The following is a 19486-nucleotide window of genomic DNA, read 5'->3' as shown; positions in this document are numbered from 1 at the left end:
CAAATGCACCATCCTGGTGAGTGATGTTGGAATGCTAACAGGAGAGGTTACACATGTGTAGGGTAAGAAGTAGATGGGAAGTCTTTGTACCTACCTCTCAATGTTGCTGTACATGTTAAACTGCTCTAAAAAATAAACTTTTAGAAACATCAGATCACAATTTTTGGTATGCAAATAAAGCTGTGATCAGTGAGAAATGGTTGGGGGTGGTTTAGTAGCTAAGTCATGTCTGACTCTTGTGACCCCATGGACAGAGGAGCCTGTAGGCTCCTCTGCCCATGGGCTTCTCCAGGCAAGAATACTGGAGCAGGTTGCCATTTCCTTCTCCATTAGTGAGAAATATATACATTTTAATGGTTACATAAGAAAAGGAGAAGGATTTAAAACCTGATTCTAAGAACGATCTTTCCACCTTAAGAAAACAGTGAAAGAAAAGCAGTTGAACCGAAAGTAAGTACAAGAAGGGAAACAATAAAAAGCAAAAATCTCTGAAACAAAATCTATGAACAATAGAGAGAACTTACAAATCCAGAGTTTGATCATTAGAGATACCAAAGATATTAAAAATGGTAAGAGAATATTATAAACAACATTATGCCAAATAATTCAATAATTTAGATAAAATCAGACTTTCTTAAAAGAACACAAACTATAAAAACTGCTAACAACTTTTAAAAGCTGTCCTATACTAAATTCAACTTCAATTAAATTGAATACATAATTAAACACTTGAAAAAATCTCCACGGCCAAATTATTTCATTAGGGAATACTAGCAGACATTTAAGGAAAAATAACAACAATATTTTTTAAATTATTTTGGAAAAAGTAGGAGTAACACTTTTTACTCTATTGTATCTGACCAGAATTACTCTAATCTAAAATTTGCCAAAGGCAATGCCAAGAAAAGAAAATTATGGATCTATATTTCTCATGATCATAGATGAAAATATAGTTTTGACATATTTGACATATTATCAAATAAAATCCAGCACTAAAAAGGATAATATATGATGACCAGGTGTGTTTAATCCTAAGAATTCAAGCTGAGTTAACACCTGAAAATCAAAAAATGCAATTCAATATATTAACAGAATATGTTTTCAATGGGTATAAAAACCATTTCACAATATTCACCATCCATTCATACAACTCTCAGCAAACTAGGCAAAGAACCAATTTCCTCCCATATGATAAAGATCATTCTTGAAAAATCTACATCTTTTATTATATTTAATGATGTAATGCTGAGTTACTTCTCACTAAGATCAGAACTAAGGCAAAGATATCTTTTTGCCACTTCAACACAACTTTATCAGCACTCTTAGTCAGTGGGAGAAAACAAGAATGAATAAATAATAAGAGCTTAGAAAAGCTTTCTAATAAAAGCTTAGAAAAGTAAAACTTAGAAAAGCTCAGAAAAATAAAAAATGTTAATTCACAGATCACATAATTGTTCATGTAAAAAATTCTGAGAAATCCATTAAAGAAAAACAAAATCCTATTAGAACTAATGAGTGAATTTATCAAAATTACAGATACAAGGGTGATACTAATACTAAATAAAAATATGGACCAAAAATGTCTGAAACTTCAACGTCTCTCTAGTTCATACACTGAACTATCAAAATAGGAGGTTGGAAGTTGGGCTATTCACAGTCTCTCTTCAGCTCAACTCAACTCCAAGAGGAGTCTGAGTGCTCAGACCCTCACTTTCACTGCCAGCCAGAGCAAAGATTAAGCCTTTTTGAGAAATACAACAAAACAAATATCATGCTTCAGTCTCTACTGGCTTTTTGGACATAATCTTCAGAAAACTACAGATACATAATAGTCAGAATACTATAAATATTTTGTACGTAATGTTCAGAATGACTTCTTGAGTCATAACAAGAAGCAGGACTATAGTACACATAACAGAGATAAAACATAGTAAAAAGAAGTAGACTTGCAAGTGACTTAGGTTTTGGAATGCAGGAACAAGTATTTGAAAACTATTTTGTATGTATAAAAAAATTACAGGAAAATACACGCACACAAGGTATATACGTATATATATATGTCATATATATAGATAAATACATATGTGCACAAATACATATGCGTCATATATATTTTATGTGCATGCATGCATGCTAAGTCACTTCAGTTGTGTCTGACTCTTTGTGACCCTATGGACTGTAGCCCTCCAGGCTCCTCTCTCCATGGGATTCTCCAAGCAAGAATACTGGAGTGGATTGCCATGCCCTCCTCCAGGGGATCTTCCTGATCCAGGGATAGAACCTGTGTTTCATGCAGCTTCTGCATCACAGGTGGATTCTTTACTGCTGAGCCACCTGGGAAGCCCATATATTTTGTATATGCATATAATTATGAATTATATCTATAATATAGTATTTATTATATCTATGTATTGCTTATAGAAAAGATATGAAAACACCAAGAAATACCCAAATGAAAGCTCTAGAATAAAAATTATAAAATATAAAGTAAATATTAAATTAAAACATAGTCTTTGGATGGACTTATAAGGATACTGCAAAAGAAATCAGTAAATCTGAAACTGAGCCAGTAGAAATTATCCAAACTGGAGCAGAGAGCAAAAAAAGAAAGTGAAGAAAAACTAAAGAGCCTCTTGATGAGGTGAAAGAGGAGAATGAGAAAGCTGGCTTAAAACTCAATATTCAAAAAACTAAGATCATGGCATCTGGTCCCATCACTTCATGGCAAATAGATGGGGATAAAATAGAAACAGTAGCAGATTTTATTTTCTTGGGTTCTGAAATCACTACAGATGATGACTGCAGCCATGAAATTAAACGACACTTGCTCCTTAGAAGAAAGGCTATGACATACTTAGACAGAGTATTAAAAAGCAGAGACATCACTTTGCCAACAAAGGTCCATCTAATCAAAGCTACGGTTTTTCCAGTAGTCACGTACGGATGTGAGAGTTGAACTATAAAGAAAGCTAAACACCAAAGAATTGATGCTTTCGAACTGTGGTGCTGGAGAAGACTCTTTAGAGTCCCATGGATAGCAAGGAGATCAAACCAGTCAATCCTAAAGGAAATCAGTCCTGAATATTCACTGGAAGGACTGATGCTAAGGCTGAAGCTCCGATACTTTGGCCACCTGATGCAAAGAGCCGACTCACTGGAAAAGACCCAGATGCGGGGAAAGTTTGAGGGCAGGAGGAGTAGGGCAACAGGGGATGAGATGGTTGGGTGGCATCACTGACTCAACGGACATGAGTTTAAGCAAATTCTGTCAGACAGTGAAGGAAAGACAGGAAGCCTGGTGTGCTGCCGTCCATGGGGTCGCAAAGAGTCCGAGACAACTTAGCAACTGAATAACAACAAAAAATAAGTAACTTGTGGGATATTATCAGAAAGCAAGGAAGGGAATGAAACAGAATAATTTCAGAATAAATAATGGCCAAATTTGGTAATAAACAGCCACCCATTAAGCCTTGAAACACAACAAATGAGAAAAAGAAAACCAAACCTTTAGTACATTATAGTCAAATTCTTAAGATAAAGGGAAAGCTTTATAGCAACCAGATAAAAAAGACACAGAGGAGAAGAGAATAGTAGGAACCCCTAAAAGTATCATAGGGCTCACACTCCTGAAACAACTAATGCTTGTGATTTGGTTTTCTCTGAATGAACCCAACATAAAAATTTTTTTAAATTAATTAATTTATTTTAATTGGAGAATAATTACTTTTCAATATTGTGATGGTTTTGCCATTTTTCAGCATGAATCGGCCATAGGTATACATGTGACCCTCATCCTGAAGCCCCTCCCAGCAAACAAATGAATGATTGCTTGTAATGTGCAAAGTACTGTCTCAGGTGTTAGGATTGCTGAGTAGAGAAACCATGGTCCTACCCTCAAGAAATTTATGATCTAAATTTAAACCTATTTCTAAATGAGAAAGCAGTTACTGTGCATAGAAAACAACAGTACATTAAGAGCCCACCAAGTGGAACAGACAGAAATCAGTGTGAAGTTAGAGAGTCTGGAAAATTTTCTCAGAACTTGTTAGCTGGGTTTTGATGAATTCAAAGAAGGGGTTCTAGGGAAAGCATCTGGTCAGTGGTATTACTGAAGCTGAGAGGTAGTGTGGTGGCTCAGAGCCAATGTGAATGACATGAAAGAGGAAGCGAGGAAAATCAGTCAGGAATGAAAGGATGAAGCCCACATCACAGAGAGGAGCAGGACTATGTCGCTCCTGCAAAGCAAAGCAAAAATTGCCTTTGTATCTTACATTCCAGTTTCCGGGAATCCAAATTGCAATTATCTGAATCTTTACAGTAAGACTCCTTTGCTTGAATTCATTTTCATGGGTTTGAGATATCTTGCAATTAATAGAGCTTTTAGAGAACAGGCATGCATTACTGCCATCAATTATATCGTAAGATTATTCATGGGCTTTCTTGTACGTTAAACTTCAGATTCTTTTTAAGTCTAATTTGTTTAGAAGGTAATATATAAAATATAAAGTTTACCTTAGAGTGCAACAGCAGAAAATTGATTACAGGCTATTTTTACTGAGTACATACTGTAAGATACAGCCTATGCTTGGTACTTCAAAAATACCCTCTCTGTTAATCTTTACATTAACACACTGATGTGTGTATTATATTCCATATTTTATAGATAAAGACATTGAGGCTCAAGAAGGATATGCAGCATGCCCAAGACCTTGTAGATAGAAAGTAGTGGCAGTAAAATTGGAACTCAAGTCTATTTGATGCCAGAGCCCAGGTTCTTCCTGTCACATTGTATGTTTCCCATTTTTTTTTTAAAGTGACTTTAATTCTTTCACATTGTGAAACCACTATCAGGAATGCATATTTCTGCAATGAAACATTTTGAATGGTTTTCAAGAGTTATTAAACTCAATATAAGCATCCACTCTGCCAAATCTACATTACCATATTTAAAGGTAATCCCTTTTTAAAAAGTACAGAGAACTATATTCAATATCCTGTTATAAACCACAATGGAAAAGAATTTTTAAAAGAATGTATGTACGTACGTATGTATAAAGGTGACCCCTTTTTCCTTCCAAGATACCATTTTCTACCCATGTCATAACGCCATGTGAATATTAGCATCTTGTTGGACAATAGGACAAAAAGACAATAAAACAAAAACTCTTTAAAAACAAAAGAAAAGAAAGAAGACCTGCCTATCACATGAAGCTGTCTTCTTGGTTCTTCTCTGCATTATCTGTAGCATAGGTAGAATTTGTTCTAGCAGACTTAAACATTCTCTTCAAAACCCAAGAAGAGTATGCTTTATATTTGTGCATTTAGAGTTTACTGTAACTCAGAAACCATGATTCCTTCTGCACAGACCCTGGTAATGAGTCATAGCCTGTTTGTTTACAGGCTGAGATTCCATCAATTCTTCCTGACCCAAGAAATGCAAAAGCATCCTAGACTTTCAAAGGCATTCCCTCTCATGACAGCTTTTCCCTTGCACAAAGTGGACAGTATGTATGCAGGGCTCTGTGTCCTATGCTCTCAGGGTCTACTTAACTAGCCAATTTTCATTTTGACCATCAGAATGCATTTATGGACAAGCGTTCAGGTATTTGCTTTTCTCGTAACTTCCTTTTTAAATGTTAAACAAACCTTTTCATTCTTTTTAGCTGAAAAAGGGCTTCCCTGATAGCTCAGATGGTAAAGAATCTGCCTGCAATGCAGGAGACCTGGGTTGGATCCCTGGGTTGGGAAGATCCCCTGGAGAAGGAAACGGTTACTCACTCCAGTATTCTGGCCAGGAAAATTCCATGGACTGTATAGTCCATGGGGTCGCAAAGAGTCAGATACGACTGAGCAATTTCACTTTCACTTTTCCTTTCATGCATTGGAGAAGGAAATGGCAACCCACTCCAGTGTTCTTGCCTGGAGAATCCCAGGGACGGGGGAGCCTGGTGGGCTGCCGTCTATGGGGTCGCACAGAGTCGGACACGACTGAAGTGACTTAGCAGCAGCAGCAGCACCTGAAAAAATTATCGTTGTTCAGTTACCCAGTCGTGTCCGATTCTGTGCAACCCCATGGACTGTAGCCCGCCAGGTTCCTCTGTCAATGGAGATTCTCCAGGCAAGAATACTGGAGTGGATTGCCATGCCCTTTTCCAGGGAATCTTCCCAACCCAGGGATTGAATCCAGGTCTTCCGATTGCAGGCAGATTCTTTACCAGCTGAGCCAGCAGGAAAGCCCTCACCATCTCCAGAGTTTGCCCAAGTTCATGTTCATTGCATTGGTGATGCAGTCTAACCATCTCATTCTCCGATGTCCTCTTCTCCTTCTGCCTTCAGTCTTTCCCAGCATCAGGGACTTTGCCAATGAGTCATCTGTTCGCATCAGATAACCAAAATACTGGAGCTTCAGCTTCAGTATCAGTCCTTCCAGTGAATATTCAGGATTGACCCTTCCTTGGCATTGACTGGTTTATCTCCTTGCTGTCCAACGAACTTTCAGGAGTCTTCTCCAGCACCACAGTTCAAAGGCATCAATTCTTTAGTGTTCTGCTTTCTTTACAGTCCAGCTCTCACAACCATATGTCACCAATGGGAAGACCATAGCCTTGACTATGCAGACCTTTGTTGGAAGAGTAATGTCTCTGCTTTTCAACACACTGTCTAGGTTTGTCATCGCTTTCCTGCCAAGAAGCAACTGTCTTCTCATCTCATGGCTGCAGTCAACATCTGCAGTGATTTTGGAGCCCAAGAAGAGGAATTCTGTCACTACGTCCACCTTTTCCCCTTTTATTTGCCATGAAGTAATGGGGCCAGATGCCATGATCTCAGTTTTTTTAACGTTTAGTCTTAAGCCGGCTCTCTCACTCTCCTCCTTCACCCTCATCAACAGGCTCTTTAGTTCCTCTTCACTTTCTGCCATTATAGTTGTCTCATCTGCATATCTGAGGTTGCTGATGTTTCTTCTACCTATATTGATTCTAGCTTATAACTCATCCAGCCTAGCATTTCTCATGATGTGCTCAGCGTATAGGTTAAACAAACAGGGTGACAGAAGACAACCCTGGTGTATTCCTTTCTCAATCTTGAACCAATCAGTTGTTCCATACAGGATTCTTACTGTTGCTTCTTGACCTGCATACAGGTTTCTCAGGAGACAGATAAGATGGTCTGGTATTTCCATCTCTCTAAAGCTTTCCACAGTTTGTCATGATCCACACATTCAAAGGCTCTAGCATAGTCAATGAAACAGCGATCGATGTTTTTCTGAAATTCCCTTGCTTTCTCTATAATCCAACAAATGTTGCCCATTTGATTTCTAGTTCCTCTTCCTTTTCTAAACCTAGGTTGGACATCTGGAGGCTCTTGGTTCGCACAATGCTGAAGCCTAGCATGCAAGATTTTAAGCATGACCTTACTAGCATGGGAGATAAGTGAAACTGTCCAATGGCTAGCACATTCTTTGGCACTATCCTTCTTGGAAACTAGGATGAGGATTGACCTTTTCCGGTCCTGTGGCCACTGCTGGGTCTTCCATATTTGTTGACATAATACATGCAAAACCTTGATGGCATTATCCTTTAGGGATCTGAATAGTTTTGCTGAAATTTCATTGCATCCTCTAGCTTTATTAAGACTCTGTGCGACCACACAGATGGCAGCCCACCAGGCTCCACTGTCCCTGGAATTCTCCAGGCAAGAACACTGGAGTGGGTTGCCATTTCCTTTTCCAATGCATGAAAGTGAAAAGTGAAAGTGAAGTCACTTAGTTGTGTCCAACTCTGTGCGACCCCATAGACGGCAGCCGACCAGACTCCTCCGTCCCTGGGATTCTCCAGGCAAGAACACTGGAGTGGGTTGCCATGCTCTTCTCCATCAGTATCTACTAGGTCTCTACCATTTTATCCTTTATTGTGCCCATCTTTGGGCAGAATGCTCCCTTGATGTTTCCAATTTTCCTGAAGAGATCCCTAGTCTTTCCCCTTTTGTTGTTTTCTTCCATTATTAAGCACTGCTCATTAAAGAAGGCCTTCTTGTCTCTCCTAGCTATTCTTTGGAACTCTGCATTTCATTGGATATATCTTTCCCTCCCTCTGTTGCTTTTCACTTCTCTTTGGTCTTCTGCTATTTGTAAAGCCTCCTCAGACAACCCTTTGCCTTCTTACTTTTCATTTTCTTTAGGATAGTTTTGTTCACCGCCTCCTGTACAATATTATGGACCTCTGTCCATAGTTCTTCAGGCACACTGTTAACTAGATCTAGTCCCTTGAATCCATTTGTTACCTCTACTGCGAAGTCATACAGGATTTAAGTCATACCTGGCTGGCCTAGTGTTTTTCCCAGTTTTCTCTAGTTTGAGTCTGAATTTTGCTATGAGAAGCTGATGATTGAGCCACAGTCAGCTCCAGATCTTGTTTATGCTGACCATATACAGCTTCTCCATCTTTGGCTACAAAGAATGTAATTGATTTGATTTTGGTATTGGAAAAATAGGAATAACAAAATCAGTTTCTATTTTAATGAGATTGTAGGTTAGCACGGGGGTATTTTCTATTCATTGCTTTTCCTTCTACACTTAGAATTGTGCTGGATACATAATGAGTGCTAAGGATGAAGAATGAAATAAGATGAAATGATTTGAATTACTTGGAGTCAAGTGTACTCTAATTTAGCAAACACTGCTTGAGCATCCAGCAATTTCTAGTGACACATCTAGGAATCCAAAAGTATCTTTTGAGAGCTTGAAGGCCAGTAGGAGAGAAAACAGATAAGTGGAGGGAGATGGGAATTAGCAGGGTGATGTCAATGTGTATGGAAGTTTTCATATCTGCATGTGCAATGTCAGAGCTCTCAAATGGGTAAAGGGTGTGTGTGGGTGTATATACACATGTGTGCATGCATGTGCAAGAGGGTGGGAAGGAAGGTGCTCTGCATGGATACAAAAAACCACTGGGCAAGAAAACAATATGATAAGGCCATTTGGCCAACTTAGATCAGATGAAAGTCATAGGCATGTGACTACTGGGTACCAATTCCCACTCTCTGGAGAAAAGCACTTCCGGCCACCTTAAACCAACACATTTCAGATAAACCAAGAAACCCTTGTCCCAGCTGCAGCCCAGAGCCAGTTTCTCTCCCGGCAGTTAGGATGGAAATGTAAATGCTCTCTGCTACACACTATGTCACTGATGGGATGGCCAGACTGTCCTAGAAGGAGGCCTTCACTAGTCTACTTCAGCAGACATCATTAAAAATGGGCTCTGCTGCAGAGAAAAGGATATATGGAGGAAGAAGACCCTTATCAACGAGGATCGGGGAAGTGGGCCATGAACAATGGGAGCTGTTCTTGCAGTTTGCCAGTGATCTCATGCCTGTCCCCAAGGCCTGAACGCTTGCAGTGCAACTGACCTCTCTGCCAGAGTGACCTCAGGCCGTGGAGTAACAGCGAAGAAAGCCATGGACACACTGTTCTCTGGACACTTTTACAGTCCTTCCTTTCCAGGGTTTCCTTACAGCTCTTCCTTACTTGAGCCCTGCAGCTCCAGCCCTTTCTTCACTATGGCTCTAACAGATTATTCAGATAAAACATGGTCTCCCCCCATCCATGAAGTGTGAGCAAATATTTATAAAATGTACCTCTAAAGTATTTCTCTAAATTTAGGGTTTCAGAACCCTCCTTCTTTACTCTGAAAACAAAGGAAAAACAAGCCCAATGAATTCTCCAACTGTTATTTGAATAGTACAGGACTCAAGTTTCTGCTAGATCGGTTACAAACCATGGTTAATGAAGCAAGAAATTATTTCCCTCTAGCAAGCAAAAGAATAAAGCCATAAGGCCACAATCAAAACATCTAATATCATTAATTACACCAAGAAATATACAGACTCTTTTTCTAAGGAAAAAAACTCTACCAATAAGAATAAAACATTTTACTAGATGAATAAATGAGGGCTTTCCAATGCTAGAATATTGAATTTAAAAGAGAAACTGATTAGAATAATGTACAAAATAAAGATAGCTCTCTGTAAAAATGATGGAATTTCGGAGTCTCCAGGGACAGACAATGTCCTTGAATGCAAACATACCATCATTTTGTGCACAAGGCTGTGAGTGTGGCATTAAGGGGCCTGCACTACCAACTGAATATGCATGTGCTCATTTGTGTCTGACTCTTTGCATCCCATGGACTGTACCCTGCCAGTCTCCTCTGTCCATGGGATTTTCCAGGCAAGAATATTGGAGTGGGTTGCCATCCAGGGGATCTCCCTAACCCATGTCTTCTGTGTCTCCTGCATTGCAGGCGGATTCTTTTATCTGCTGAGCCATCGGGGAAGCCCCCATGGGCTGAAATCTGAGTTTTAAACTCCATCTCTATCATTTACCAGTCAGTGGACTTTATGCTCAAAAATGAAGGTAATGATACCCTGGAGGGTGACTGAGTGACTTAAATAAGATCATACATGCAAAGTACATAGAATTTGGCACACAGTGTATCTTCATGAAGGTTCAGTTCAGTTCTGTCCAGTTCAGTCGCTCAGTCGTGTCTGACTCTTTGCGACTCCATGAACCGCAGCACGCCAGGCCTCCCTGTCCATCACCAACTCCCGGAGTCCACCCAAACCCATGTCCATTGAGTCGGTGATGCCATTCAACCATCTCATCCTCTGTCGTCCTCTTCTCCTCCTGCCCTCAATCTTTCTCATCATCAGGGTCTTTTCAAATGAGTCAGCTCTTCGCATCAGGTGGCCAAAGGATTGGAGTTTCAGCTTCAGCATCAGTCCTTCCAATGAATATTCAGGACTGATTGGATCTCCTTGTAGTTCAAGGGACTCTTAAGAGTCTTCTCCAACACCACAGTTCAAAGGCATCAATTCTTCGGTACTCAGCTTTCTTTATAGTCCCACTCTCCCATCCATACATGACCACTGGAAAAAACCATAGCCTTGACTATGAAGGCTATGAAGTCATGAAGGTTAGCTATCACTACAGTTACTTCTACAACACCATCAGTAAATGCTGGATTTGAAAACCTGTAGTATCAAGAAAATCATTTTCTTAAGAGGCAACCCATTTCATTTTCAGCTCACTCTTATTATCAGAAAGTTTTCCATACATGGTTTGCAAGCAACTTTGGTCCTGGAAGAAATATAACTCATTAACATGGGGTGAGTCTAAACTTTCTTTCCCATTACTGCCCTTCAAATATCAGAGAGGAATGTCCCAACTCATAACCTTTATATGTACAAAATACAGCAGGAATATTACAACAATCACTCTGGACCTATCAATGTAGCCTGAAGAGGACACTAGCTTTGCTATCAGACACTTTATAGTGTGAACATACACTGAAACCCAGCCATCCAAACCCCTAGGATTTATCCCACATGATGCTTTACAGCCCTCTTTTCTCTCAGCCATAACACATGCAGTTGGCATTTGGAACATAAGTGAATAGCTTTTCATGTGTTCTTAAATGCGAGCTTGTTGGACTGAGTCCTTTATTTCATCTTGTCCTGTGAGATTCCAATTTTGCTGTTCAGAGCACTCTTTCCTGTGCTGTGACACCTATAAACTTTCTTAGCATGCACCCATTGCCAAATTACAATAAACATGTTGAACAGGCCAATGTCAAGGACAGTTCTTAAAGAGGGTACTAGAGTTATATTTCTAGAGATACATCACTGGGAAATAGCTATTGCGCTAGTAGCATTACTATTTTTCAAGCTTCCCAGGTGGCACTACTGGTAAAGAACCTGCCTGCTAATGCAGGAGACATAATAGACATGGGTTTGATCCCTGGGTCAGGAAGATTCCTCGGAGGAGGACATGGCAACCCACTCCAGTATTCTTGCCTGGAGAATCCCATGGACAGAGGAGCTTGGTGACTTGCAGTCCATAGGGCTGAACAGAACTGGACACAACTGAAGTGACTTAGCACATATTTAGAGCCTTTAAGACACACATTGTTGAATCCCATATGTATTAAGTATAAAACAGGCTTCTGTTCCTCTTCTCTGGTATTGCTGTCAGGCTATTCTGGTACAGCTTTTGCTTGGAGAACTTGAGCTGGATTCTCATGATCACAGCTTGCTTTCTAATTATTTACATTTAATTATCTAAAAATGTAATTTTATTTTTTGTGATTGATTTAGAAAATTATTTTACTTTTTAATTTTTATTGAAGTATAGTTGATTTACAAAGGTGTGTTAGGTTCAGGTGTACAGCAAAGGTGTATATATACAGACATATGTATATTCTTTTTTGGGTTATTACAAAATATTGAGTATAGTTCCTGTGCTACACAGTAGGTCCTCATTGCTTCCATTTTATATATAGTAGTGTGTATATGCTAATATCAAATTCCTTATTTATCCCATTTATCTCTTCCCCTACCTTTCCCCTTTGGTAACCATAAGTATGTTTTCTATGTTTCTGTTTTGTAAATAAGTTCATTTTTATCACTGGTTTAAAGTTTATTGCGTCATACAAGGAAACAAAGAAAAGTGACTTCTCTTAAGAAATCTGATGCTAAAATGCACATAAGGCATGTGCTTTATTAGATAACAATAAGGAAATCAAGAACAGGAATCTAAGTCTATGATCTACTACGTAGAAAAAGTTAATGGTTGTGTGTGTAGATGGTTTTCCAAATCTCTTCTCAGGTTTACAGGCCTCTTGAAATAACACTGCAAGTCTTCCACAGACAGGCATTCTGTACTCTCTCCCTTTCTATGCCAAGACATTCTGTATCTTTATGAGGTTACTCAACCCATTCACTTTGAACGCAAGGAAGTTAGCACCTGCCACAGGGGATCAGAATGTGAAATGTGAGGAGGGAGCCCTGTGATAAGTGCCTGACCTTAGCAAACAAAAATAAAACCTCTAAGAAAACAATAGAGAAAATGCAGTAATATACCCATATACCATCCAGAGGGTTGTGTGGCTCTTAATACAATCAACTCAACTTCTGCTCTACAGAAAGCAGTGGTTGAGGCTATGTGTGATTCACAGCATATGGACAGCCAGCAATGCCAGAAGACGCCAGGGAACTCCCCCACTGCCCCAGTCCTCTGACCCCATAACATGATAGTCTTCATTAAAAAAAAAGTCAACCAGCCATCTTAGCGATAGGAACCTGGGACCCATTGCTCATCTGACGTAATACTTCACGGAGCAGGTCCAAACACAGTGCAGGGCCCTTGAAATCAGCAGGAGCTCGGCACTCTGATCCATGCCAAAGAGCAAGATGAGAAATGGGGTTGGTATAAATATTCATTGGGAAGTTACAGCCAACCTCCTTGTGCTGGGTGTCTAGTGCAACTCAAAACTGCTCCACCTGGTCCCTTCTGGCTCCCTCATGTCTACCGGGGGCTGGCAGCTGGAAGGCGGGCTGAGCCTTTGAGATCTTTTAATTTGCTGTAGCACCAGAGGGGCAGGCAGGAGGGATGACAATGCATATGCTGGGATTCAATTACAGGGCTGTCTTTTTCCCAGGTGGGAGGTAACACTGACTGCAGAGAATTCAATGCTTCATCTGTTAAGGTCCCTGGGGAAATGATGGGTGGTTTGCAAAAGCTGGGGGTGTGGAATAATGCTCTACAGTCAGCAAAAAACATCCGGCACATTGAATGGGATTTTGTTAGGCTTACGTGCAACCTTTCCTTTTTCTTGTTTTGCAAACCAAAATCACTCCATAACTTCTGCCTGGAAAATAAAGATGGCTGCCCCTAAATTCTGAAGTCAGTTGTTGTGTAGCCTATAAAATATAGGTGAGAGGAGCTTTGAGATCACTGTCCCATGAGTTTCATTGCCAAAAAGGTTTTTCAATATTGCATAAAGTTAAATGTGTTCCAACCATGACCATTTAAGGGGAACACACAATGTTATGAATTTAAAACATCTAACAGTTCCTAAAAGCTTGCCAAAAATACCTACTATGTCATTTGCTTTACAATAAAATGGCAGAATGTCATAAGCTTTTAGGACACTAAATTCAATAATCTGTTGTAGTTTGTTGGTGTTAAAGGGGGAGAGTGTTCTTATTCTACCAGCTACAAAGCAAGGTTTCCCAAATATGTAAGACTGCACATAGAATGGTTTACTAGTGTCTGTTGGAATAGTTCTGTATGAGTAGTTACTATCCTAATAACCACAAACCAAATTCTATCTATTTTTTAGAGTAGATTTTTTTTTTGTCCTTTCCATTACTTAGACAAACTACCTAGATAGGTAGCTTCATCTTTATTCTGAATTTAAAAGGAAAAAAGAAGGCTGTGTTTGTTTTTATCTCTCAATTTCACACTTGGCCTAGGACATCCTCTTCTCCCCATGGTAATTAGGGTAAAGTTTTGCGATAACCAACTCAAACCAAGTTCGACTTCTGCTCAGAACCCTCTAATGCCTTCCCATGCCTCCTGGAGAAATTCTCTAATTCTTCACAGGGCCTTTCAAGTTACTTCCTTACCTGATACACGGATGCCCCATTTCTCTGACCTTGGTTCCCAAGTGATTCCCTCATTAACGGAGCTCCTCCAGTCCATGGCACTCCCTTCTCCCCAGCCCTGACCTGCCCATCTTCAAACATACCCAACAAGCTCCCAATAGGGTCTCTGCTTCTGATGTCCCCTTTCCCTGGTGCTCAGTTGCCCCAGCCATCCTCTTTGTCCTGTTCTCTGTTCAGATATCTCTTATTTCAGAGAGCCATTCTCTGTCCTCCTCACAGAACAGCAACAACCCCACCCAGTGATTACCAATTTATACTATATATATAATTTATCCAATGTATACTATAGTTATGCCATGTACAATACTGCTTTACTCTACTTCAAGGCAACTATCTTCCCTGACACAGTATATGTTAATGTATTGTTTAATGGTCTCTCCTTCTAGAATGTATACTCATGAGAGAAGAGGGCTGTAGCTTTAGGACCTAGAACTGTGCCTGGCACATAAGTGTTCAATTAACAGTTGTTGAATATACGGATAGATTTTCTAGTAATTTCAATGGACAGACCTAGTTACTCTTAGTTACCTAGGCTTGGTCACATGCCTCATTATCACTAATTTTCTGTGGCACAGTTGTATGGTTTTTTAGAATCAACTCTCTGATAATTAAAAAGTACAGTTCAAATACAAAGAATTTCACAATCTGATTGACAGAATCGCTAGTATTTTTCATCTTTAAATTTGAAGACTAGAGTAAATGAATAATTATTTAATGAGGGCTTCCCTGATAGCTCAGGTAAAGAGTCCTCCTTCAGTGTAGGAGAACTGGGTTTGATCCCTGGGTCAGGAAGATCCCTTGAAGTAGGAAATGACAACCTGTTCCAGTACTCGTGCCTGGAAAATCCTATGGATAGAGGAGCCTGGCAGGCTCCAGTCCATGGGGCTGCAAACAGTTGGACATGACTGAGCGACTAACACTTTCCACACTTAGCATGTGTCAAGTACTGTGCTTTCTACATTTTAAGTAACAGTTTTACCCAAAATTAAACATTTTCTTATGTTCTTTACAAAATCCAAATTTTAGCTTGAGATCAAGTATCTTAGTATGTTCAGGCTGCTATAAAAAAATACCACAAAATAGCTAGTCTATAAACTACAGAAATGTATTGCTCTTAGGCTGGATGCTAAGAAGTCCAAGATCAAGGAGCCAGTGGGGTTGATTTCCCTGGTTAGGCCACTTCCTGGTTCATGTTTTGTGTTTTCCCACTGTGTCCTCACGTGGTGAAAGGGGCAAAGGAACTCTCTGGAGTCTCTTACAAGGCAACTAATTCCATCCATGAGGATGCCACCCTTGTGATCTAAGCTCCTCTTAAAGGCCCATCTCTTTGAGGGCTACAATTTTAACATATGAATTTTGAGGAGACACAAATATTCAGACCACAGCACCAAATAATGAGATTGAAAGAAAAACTGTTCTATTTTCTGTCCCCAAAAAAGTATTTTTTGAAGCCTCAATAAACTACAGCATTTAAAATCTCTCCTAAAAACACATATACACAGTCACCTAAAATAAAAATTACATATTTTTTCTTAATATTTTTGAAATTTAACAACTCTGTGAGGTTAAAAACAAAAACAAAGTACCACAGGTGCCTTTTTCTCCCTTTAAGATGATGAGAACTCAAGAGAGCTTGACAAGCTGACTAAGTTCATACAACTGGTCACTGGACTAGCCTTCAACAGAATCTAATCAGAATCCGTGGACTTGACTCTGAAACATTAGTTGATGGCTGCAAAACACCACTTGTCTTACTATTTTCCCATCTAGCTGCTATACAATCATTATTCTTCCTTTCAAAACCCAGAATCTTCAAACTAGAGTCAATGTTTCATATTTTCTTTCTCACCTCACAGTCATCTTCTCTCCAGTCAGTTTCCAGAGTCTATTCAGACTCACTTCTTCCTAATTCCTAACCTAAGGGGCTTTTTTCTTTTTCTTTTTGAACTCTTAGTTTGGCCTCTCTTTGGCATTTCACATTGGTAATGACTTCTCCTCAAAAATTCTTCCTCTTAGGCTTATCCAATACTTCTGTAGTGGTTCTGTTGCCCGGTTATGGGTTCACCACTTTCTATTCATTTCCTTTTACCCAAAAGAATCTTACTTGTTGTTCAGGTATTCATTTTCTACCAACAAAGGTCAGCGTATCAGGGAAAGCTAAGACTACTCTCGGTTCCAGGAGACAGCAGTCTAATCGTCCCAGTTAATGACTGTATCAGAAATTGTAAGGTAATCATATCTGTGCCAGTGGGACTTAAGGAATACTTTGCTGGAGACTTGTGGGTAAGTTTCTCTTCACACTTCTAGGAGAGCGTCCAGATCCAAACTGTGTCTTCAGCTGGATGTGAATGAGAGAGAGTAGAGTGTTGATTTCTACCCTACTCCGACCCTGGCCTCCCGTCATTCTATCCCCAGGGGAGAAAAAGTCTTAGGACAAATTCGAAACTGTGGAAGGCACAGCAAAAGGAGACAAAGTAAAGTGATTTCTTCATGAAGTTATTGAGCACCTGGATCAACCAGTCTAATGCCAGTCAACCTCTGGAATTCCAGTTATGTGAACCAATAAATTACCTTATTGTTTAAAGCTTGGTGAGTCAGATTCTTTGTTACTTGCACTTGAAACCGTCTTAACTGATACAACTCCTCTTTCCTGGTTTCTTCACGTCACATCTGGCCATTAATGTTCAGACTGCTTTGTGGGTCATTCTTGTTCTCTTAACCTTTTGATGTCTATGATCTTGCAGTCTCAGCCTTCATTTCATGTCACTCAGGTAAACACTCTTCCAAGGAATTTCCATACACATTTATGTCTTCAACCACTATTTTTCATTAATTAATTCAAAATCGCTCCCTCTGCAGCCTTCTAATCTCTTCTAAATACCAAATCTTATCTACAATACTATACTGGTCATCTCCACCAGGATCTCTTTCAGACTCTTCTAATGTTCTGTGTTCACAGCTAAATTCATCATCTTCCCTTTCATACTCACGTTCTTATCTCCTACTGTACTATTAAATTGATCACTCAAATCACAACCCTAGGCAATATCCTCAAGCTCTCAGTCTTTACCAAGTTCATCAAATATTTTCAGTGCTTCTGCCTAAATAGATTCCAAAATATTCACTCCTTTTCATCCTCGTCAGTACTTAGCAGTTCATTCACTCGTAAGTGCATTCCAAGTAGTAGGAGCTCTGACCATACCTTGATGAAGGAACAGACAGCTTCCTGATATTTCTATCTTTCCTTTAAATCCCCCTCCATACAATAATCAATTATTTTTCTCAAATACAACTATAACTATGTCACTTCCCTTCTTAAATTCTTTACCCTCCCCCACCCCTCAGGAAGGAAAAAAAAAACACAAAAGGTTCTCCAGTGGTTTAAGTTCAAATATTTAACAAATATGTACTACACATCAGATTCTGGGCTAAGAGCTTTGAAAGAGTGAGCTATGATTTTCTTCCTTTTAACAACTGCATAAAGTTAGGGAAGAGCTGGCAGATGACCTTAGCCATGGTGAAATAAAAGTATCATCATTCTATTCTGAATCCATGAACCTGCATCTCTTTTCTCTGAGGTGGAATATTCTCACATCATTTTTTATGTTCTTTCTATCTAGACCTGTACTAGAATGATCCTGATCATTCATCTTGATCTTTCATCTTATATTAATGTACAAGAATTCCAGAAAACATATGATTGATTGATTAACACTGTCAGGTACAGAAATCATTACTTTTCAGAAGCTGCTCTACAATTCATAATTTACATGCTACATTTTTGATAAATAAATATGGTGATTTGCTGCTCTTGTGATTCCACTTAAGAAATTACCTCCAATGTATCACATTCTCTAAAATTCAGAGATCACTCAAACCTGTTCATATTTCCTTTCAAGTTCTTCTTCTAAAGAAATGATTATCTGAATCCCCACCAGGTAGTAGACAATTTCATACCTTTGCTATTTGACAGGTATTTGGATGCCCAGGTGCCCTTGATTTTCCTTTATGAACAAACCAAATTCTCTGCTTTTGTGGAGCTTAAATTCTAGAATGGGGTAGGGGAGAATATACATACCCTTATACTGTAACTATCATTCACTTTCAAAGGTTGCAATGGGTTACTTCATCTATTATCAGACTGACTATGATACAATTAAGATTCTGGGTGCTATAGATCAGAAACACCAAAGGTGTCCATAGGAGATGTGGCTCAGCCACACAGCTACAACTCTAACAAGACAAATGATTAGTAGAATTCAGACACATGAAGGTGAGAAGACAGGGTATTCTGGTGAGAGGACAGACTGGAACCCTGGAAAACCGCTAGAATGAACACAGTGTGGCATGGAGGAGTGGGAAGAACGGACAACTAAACTGGAGAACATGTGTTGGAGAAGAGAAAGAAGTTGGATTACTAGTACAGCTAGAGCTTTTGAAAGCCAGGCAGTGGAATCTGGTGGGGGAGGGGCACTGTAAATAAAGCAGTCATTGTATGAGTTTAGTCTAGCTAATCTGCATTAGTATGGTTTAGAAAAGAGGGGGAAGTTATTGACATAGGCTTGTCCAGACGCTGATGCAACAGTTCAGAAAGTTAAATGGTTTTTGGATGCTGATTCAATAGTTCAGGAAGTTAAATGGTTTTTGACTTAAGGTGGTGATGACAGGATTGAAAACAAGTGAAAGGCATTAAACATTTTTGGCTGGAAAATTACAACTTGATGATCAGACATTTAAGTCAGACACTCATTTATTCATATGTACTGAGTACCACAATCTGAGTTATTAATATTTCTTGAGCAACCAACGTATTTACTGAGCACATGTGAGGTCCCTGCCTTTCTACCTGTTGCTAGTCTCAAAAGAAAAAATTAACGGGCTTCACACTGTGACTGTGGTTAAAGTCCCGTAAGAAAAATGGAACGACAGTACAGCGTAAGGGCAGTGTTATGGATACGGGCAGCAGAGGAGAGAAGGGCTAACT

At 39.4% G+C, this 19486-nt stretch overlaps 1 protein-coding gene across 50 annotated transcripts in view; it reads right to left on the bottom strand.

Moving 5' to 3' along the window:
• The window catches only part of EYA4 (EYA transcriptional coactivator and phosphatase 4), a 384171-nt gene that overhangs the window by 111486 nt on the left and 253199 nt on the right, over positions 1 to 19486 (bottom strand). The gene's annotated exons all lie outside the window — the stretch shown is intronic.

Source organism: Giraffa tippelskirchi, chromosome 9 (assembly GCF_054371585.1).
Source record: "Giraffa tippelskirchi isolate mGirTip1 chromosome 9, T2T-mGirTip1v1.2.pri, whole genome shotgun sequence".
NCBI classification, from domain to species: Eukaryota; Metazoa; Chordata; class Mammalia; order Artiodactyla; family Giraffidae; genus Giraffa; species Giraffa tippelskirchi.
This window is presented reverse-complemented; position numbering and strand designations above follow the sequence as displayed.